At 44.5% G+C, this 6,659-nt stretch overlaps 1 protein-coding gene across 4 annotated transcripts in view; it reads right to left on the reverse strand.

The window, feature by feature from the left end:
* The window catches only part of LOC105831151 (POU domain, class 6, transcription factor 1), a 112,990-nt gene extending 106,580 nt beyond the window's left edge, over positions 1-6,410 (reverse strand). For 2 of the 4 annotated variants that reach the window (XM_028189457.2, XM_012671096.3), the window contains exon 1: positions 4,782-6,409. The gene's annotated coding sequence lies outside the window, so the exon portion shown is untranslated. Of the gene's footprint in view, positions 1-4,781 lie in introns of all 4 variants that reach the window. The other 2 variants (XM_012671098.3, XM_012671097.3) reach the window with 2 other exon arrangements.
* Between the last annotated feature and the right edge of the window lie 249 nt (positions 6,411-6,659).

A 6,659-nucleotide genomic window follows, 5' to 3' on the forward strand; every position in this document is an offset into this window, starting at 1 on the left:
GAAGTAAGAAAGGAGCTCGCGCACATGAACGTGCCCGTGTACGGTCGATTCGGATTACCCGATGGATACTCGCGCCGGTTTGCTACGATCGAGCGGTAAATGCAATATAATAAGCGTACGATAGATTAAACCGCTTCGTGCTACCCTTCTGTACGGCAGTTTCGCTTCACTAGCACGAGCGAGCATAATTAAGGCGAGCGTACAAAGAATCCCGGCCGCATCCGTGTTGGTTAATTCGCATCGACCTTTAACTCGCGTACGTACATAGGCATATCGGCTAAGGTAATGGCCGTTTCGTGCGATACCATTCTGTCAGAAATCCGAGGGGCTTTGTCCCGAGTCACGAAACGCAAGGATTAAACTGAACAGCGCGCCGTTAATGCGACTGTGCGAACACCTCGTTGAGATTGACGCTCCGGGTTTCGGGGTATGCGTGCTGGCGCAAGAGCGTGTGCGTGAGCGCGTAACGCGCGCATCGGCGGGCGCGAGAGTGCCCATAAATCGACGCCGAAGGGGTTCGGCATCAACGCGCGTTATCCAAGACGCGATATTTTACCGCCCTCTCGTCGGAATTCCGGTGTTACAAACATTTTGCATTATTCCGGCGAAATTCTTTTTCGAGACGGCAAAATCGAAGCGAAAGCTGATCCAGTACACAGAAATGAGTTCAGCGCACGAAAATAGAATTGTATGCTCGAATAGGTTCTGACAATGACGTACGTCTATTATTAATCCGTGTCACTCCAATTAAAAATGCGACTCCCCTGCTTTATTCAGTAAACGAGCGCCCACGCCACTCGCGTCTTGCGAGTTTTCGATAAGAAGATTGTCGCCCCACGCTAAAACGCACACTTGGCACCGCGACGCGAGGAAGATCCCTAACGGCTCCGCGCGACCGTATTCGTCGGAGGCGCAGGAAGAATATTTTATGCTTTACGGCGCCAGCGTCGTTGGGGTTTTGCCGGATAAAAAAAAAGTGTCAGCCCGCTGGCTAAATCAGAGCTCCGAGTGCATTAAACTCCGAATTACCACAAATAGAACTTTAACCGCACACGCCCATTATAATGGCACCCCCTGCTGAAGATGTATTTACGTACTAAACCGTCTTCTGGTGGCTCACGCTGAGTCGTCGGAATTAACATCTGGCCCCAAAAACGCGCTACCTCGCTTCATTGGATCCCTTTTTCTCATTCTTACCAAACTAACTGTTCCACTAGAAACACTCTTGATTATTTGTAGGCGAATGCACATTCTCGCTCTCATGGTTTAATTATTCCTAGCTGTTAAAGGAAAAGTTGAAAAGCTATTCGGTAGAGAAAATTATATTATAATTTTCAAACAAAGAGAAAGAAGAATATGATGGAACGGTCTCCTAAGGGATTACATAAAGCTTTCTCGATTCGTTGATATTTCCTTCTCGTTCGCAGAGGAAACACTGCGGTAGCGTGTGCTGGGGACAGAATGATTTTGAAAGTGGTTTTACATGTAAATTAGGCCTATTAAAATATCAGAATATAGTTTAGCCGACATTTAAAAACACGAGGGCTGAGGCAACTCTCTATCCGTCAAATCGTAAGCCGCTCCGAGCTATTACGTGCGTGCGTGTTTCTTCATGAATTATTAGAATTAATGAGCTCGCACACACATTGCTTTCTTTCTACAATGTTGCAAAGGCCAATCATAAATATGCCAGCGGGGAAATTTCGGAGTAACAAAGCAACGTTATTTTTTATTTTTTTTTTACGCCGCATAATTTGTGAAGTCATTTACGTATTTCACGCAAATACTACGATTCAATATAATGTAGAATCAAGCTTTTATAATAATTTCTTTATTGCTGACGAGTATAATAACCATATTATTTTGCGCAAGTCAAAAGTTTGATTTTTCTTTTGTGACTTAAAAAATTGACAAAATTAAAACAAAATAAAACATAATGGATTAAAAGAAATGGCGAATTTGCAATTCGTGATACTAGCAGCAAACAACCGTTGCCGTTAGACAGCAACGTGTGAAACGACGGACAAATGTAACGACGCCTCACACTTGACACGGCAAGTTTGCACAGCAAAACTTTCTTACTCGGAATGATTTCCGAGTCAATAATCGATGAAGATTCTCGGGCGGAGAACAGAATAGCGTCGCTGTTGGAAGCGAGTTGAAAGTGGGTAAAGTTGTAGAACGAAATGTTATCGTGCGCCGGATTGTCGGCAGAGGTGAAGCGGTTGAACCGGGTGAAGGGGAAGCCTTGAATGGGGAAGCCAACGAGAGCGGGAGCAAGGGTGGTGAGAAGACGAGGAAAGAGTGAAAAGGGAGAGAGAGAGAGAGAGAGAGAGAGAGAGAATGAGAGGGAGAATGATGAGGGGTGAAGCGAAAAGATAAAAGAAGGGGATTCGTTTTCTTGACCTCGACAACAAATATAGTGATCATAGCGATTATAATTTTCTCGAATTGATTCAACAAAGAAATTCTCTCGTTAGTCTTTTCTCTATAATAACAAGTAATCTTTAATAGTTTAATCGTAATAATAAAACAATTGTTTAATTTATCACTCGATTAATTTTCTAATATCATTTAAAAGAGAAATATTGTTTGAAAAGCGAAAAGTGTTTGATAATTTTTTACGACATAAATCGTAAGAGACGGAGAGAGATTTGTTAAATATTTTTCGTTTTTTTTTACGTGTAACATGTGAAAAGCTTAAAACAAAGCCTCGCTGAAATTCGGCATCGTTTAGTAAAGATGAAACGCCTCGTTTTCTTTGTGTCAATTCCAAAGCGCCAAACTCCAACGATATCGCGAGTCAAGTGTTTCCTTTGGGATTTTCTGCTTTCAACTCTCTGCGTCTATTCCCACCGACAATGATTCGCTTGGCCAACCTCGACTATCTCGCTTCCACTTACGGTAGCTAGAATTTACCGCTCTCCCTCTCTTTCCGACTCCTCCAACCCTCTCTCTCGCCAACCCTCCGTGTTCCCGAGGCGGCAAGCAAAGAACTCTCCTACCCTCGGGCAGCTCACACTGATTTTCCACCCTCGTCACCCTTCCCGTCCACCACCATCACCCCCTCTTGCTCCACCTCTGCTTCTGCCTCCTCTCCACCCCCAGAGCTCACGCCGTCACTCGTAGTCACGCCACCAACACGTGCTCCTGTTTACCTCTCCGGTCATATGGTCGGGGAGATGACGCGATGTATTCAACGACATTGCCGTTTAATCACAAAAATATCCGTCAATAATCTCGCTCGATCGAAAAAGTTCATGCAGGTGCGAAAATATTATAAAAATTGTTTCGCAAGAAAGAGGGACATAAGAATGATGTAGAAACGTAGATATATATAATTAATGAGGACATGTGTGAAAATCCAATATTGCAATCTCATTACTTATGAACCATTATCAGATCTGTTATTGGATTTTATTCTGGGTTCTTGTACAATCTTCGATTACCTAATTTAATATACTTGACATAGCGTTATATCCGAATTGTCGATAAATAACATTGTTTCTCATACAGTTTATATAGCAAAATGAATTATTTCCTCCCCGATTGTCTCATCGCGCAATAGATTATTACTTTGACATATATATCATTTAAAATCAATATCGTTTCCTTTACGAATGCGTCACTAACTTTTCGATATAAATTGAGAAACGATAGATTTCTTCTCCAAATGTCAGAAAATTATTAATTAATTAAGTCAAATGTTTCTCAATTCTATTATAATGTTCATCTTAAAATAAAATTAATATTTCATTATATCTCTTCAAATTACAAATTTAGCTTTTATTTTTAGCATCTTAATAATTACATACACATTCAGAATAAATTATATCGGACATCTTAAAAATAGCTTATTCTCGTATTCTTGCTAATCATGATAATTACTCGTGTATTGTGTCTCTCATCAAATATAATATCCACATCAAATATCCGCATGATATTTCTCCGTATTTCTCCACAAAAGACAGCAAAGTCGAAGAGAATTCTGCACGACCACATTACGTTTACATGCTCGGCCGATCCCTTAATTAGCATTTCCAGGTCACACACTTGACGCAAACGCGAGTATACGCGAGCGTTCATAATTATCGCGCTAATTATTAGTACGCAGCTAAGTATCTGGATGAAATTATCACCGAGTTGAAGTGAAGCTTAGAGAACGAAACGCCGTTTTCGATCCCCTGCCAGCAGAATTCCCGCGTGACCAAGCTTTGGGAGAGGAACTTTCTTAATTACCGAGATTAACTTAATGATATCGAGCCAACGATTATCGCTCACAAAGCACGCAATTGCCGCGTGTGGATATACGCACGACAGTGGAAGCAGATCTCAGGGCTGACTTCTCCCTCATTTCTATTTCTACTAATCGTTTAAAGTCTTAATACAATCCAAGTCCAATGCCCAATTTTTATTAATATTAATTTTAATGTACTAATTAAACGTTAACAAGCGCAGAAGAAAAGATTCTATCGTTTCGAAAAGATTGCATCTAATTGTTTTTTAATTGCCTCTTTAAAATTACGACGTGAAATACGCAAAATGTAGAATTAATTAATTTCCATTTCTGTGTCTATTCCCGAGGTCGATCTAAGCGCGCTTGCACACGCGTGTGCATGTGATGCATGCGCAGGCGCGTCCGTACACGCGGCTAATCGGTGTGCGAATACGAGACTACACACGTGCAGCCGACCGGGCGCGCATTTAGAAGACCCGTCTAATTACCGAGATTAGTCCGGGCTTATAATAAGCAGGAGCGAATGCTCGTGCCTGACACTCACCTAAGGCGATCTGTGACTGATGTATTTGGGACGTCGTCCTGACGCGGATTTATTTAACGGTTGTTATTTATCTCCGCCACGGTGCAATTCCGCCGCGGTCGTACCGATCTCCGCCGATCAGTCGTCGTCTGCCTTGCCCTCGTTCCTTCTCCGATGCCGGGTTTACACCCGGCTGACCCGTCTTGATTTCCTTCGAGAGCTCCTTCTCTTCTGGTGAGCGAGAGCTCCTCACCTCCCTCGCGTGTTTCACGATCTTCCGGTAATTTTCCTACGGCGAATATTAACAGGCCGTTTGGAGAGAAGTGGCGGGTCGACGTCGAGAAACGAACGATTCACTGATACATCAGCCGCCGGTGACATCAGCCTACTTAATTACAACGGCTAATTGCGAGTAATTAGGAGTGATCAAGAAGCAAACAGTTAATTGCCCCGTTGCTTCATAAAACACCGGCTCGATTGATCCCACCTCTTCGTGTTGTAGCCGCCTAAGGCGATATTCGTAATTGAAAGAAATTTGGAAAACGACGAATGGATTAAAAACTTTCGAACTCTGTTTTCCGGGAGTGTTTTGATTTAAAAAAAAAAGGATGCTTTTAGTTCGATTCTTGACACGGGATGCTTCGGCGCGTCACCGGCCAGATAATCGGTAGATAGCACACGCGTTTCCGTGTAATGTGCTTTTAATTATTCTATTTGTGCGCGTCAAACCATGCACTACGTAGTTGTTGTCCGTAACGTGTAATTTTGCGTTGAAAAACACTGACGTGTCCACGTGATGATCACGCGCGCGTCGTAATTATCAGCGCATCTGTCACGATAATTAGAAGCTTATTAGAGCCGTAGTCCTTGTTTCGCTTTCTTTCGCTCAGCAATAGCATACACCCAATCCAAGGTCCCTTTTTGGAGCCGGTAGATCGATCCTGACACTCACGCCAATGTCATCGAGTCTTTTAATCGCCGTTCGATTAATTCTGTTTCACCTGTTCTGCGCACCTGTCGCGATTTGACGTTTCCACGCATTTATTCCTAATTCACGTTCGGTAAACGCAACTTCGCAAATCGAAGCGATGAGTCACGTGAGCGATTACCACCGTGATTTGTTAAATGGCTCGTGATGGAGGGACGCAATTGTTAACAGAGTCAACTTCTTAACTGGTAATTTTTTGATCGCACGTTTCACTGGCCAACTGTCACAAAGTTTACCGCGCTCAACTGTCCCGCGAGGCGCACCGAAAGAAGTCCCACCCCTGCGGCCACGTGCTGATAGGCCGGACAAATCGGCGCACGCAGCTGCAAGTTTAAACCCCCCTGATCACTATCTTTCTGGTCCACAAACACTAGCTTTTCACCAACACGTCGCGAACGATTCTTGCGATGGAGGTGTCAATCGTTCGGATCCCGTCTGACCCTTCTCTTCGGGTGATTACCTCGAGCCTTTCAATTTCAAATACAATTCTTCCGCGATCGGCACTACGGACGACGATCCAGATCCCGCACGGGTTCAGTGTCTCAGAGAAGGCAGTCGATTTCACTCCTCTTCGTGTTGTCCTCGCTCGTGGCAGCGTGGTCGTGTGCACGTTGCGCGGTTGGAGCTCGACGCGAAAACTCGGACCTGAACCCTGACGGTCCGCAGTCTGGCTGCGTAGTGGCCCCGGCGTACAACCGAGGGAAGAACAGCCCGCCGTGACGACTCTCCCGCCTGGTGGCTAGTTCCCGTAGAAGGGGTAATGGAGGCGGTGCGATGGGCGGTACCGATGCGCGGAGGTGGTCCGCGAGTTACTCGCGAGATCCCGTTGTTATGATTGTTATGAGTGTCCGAGCTGCCTCCCGCGATGCACTTTGGGGGTGGTACGGCCGCGAGAGGTACCTCTGTCCGTC

Source organism: Monomorium pharaonis, chromosome 4 (genome assembly GCF_013373865.1).
Source record: "Monomorium pharaonis isolate MP-MQ-018 chromosome 4, ASM1337386v2, whole genome shotgun sequence".
Lineage (NCBI taxonomy): Eukaryota > Metazoa > Arthropoda > Insecta > Hymenoptera > Formicidae > Monomorium > Monomorium pharaonis.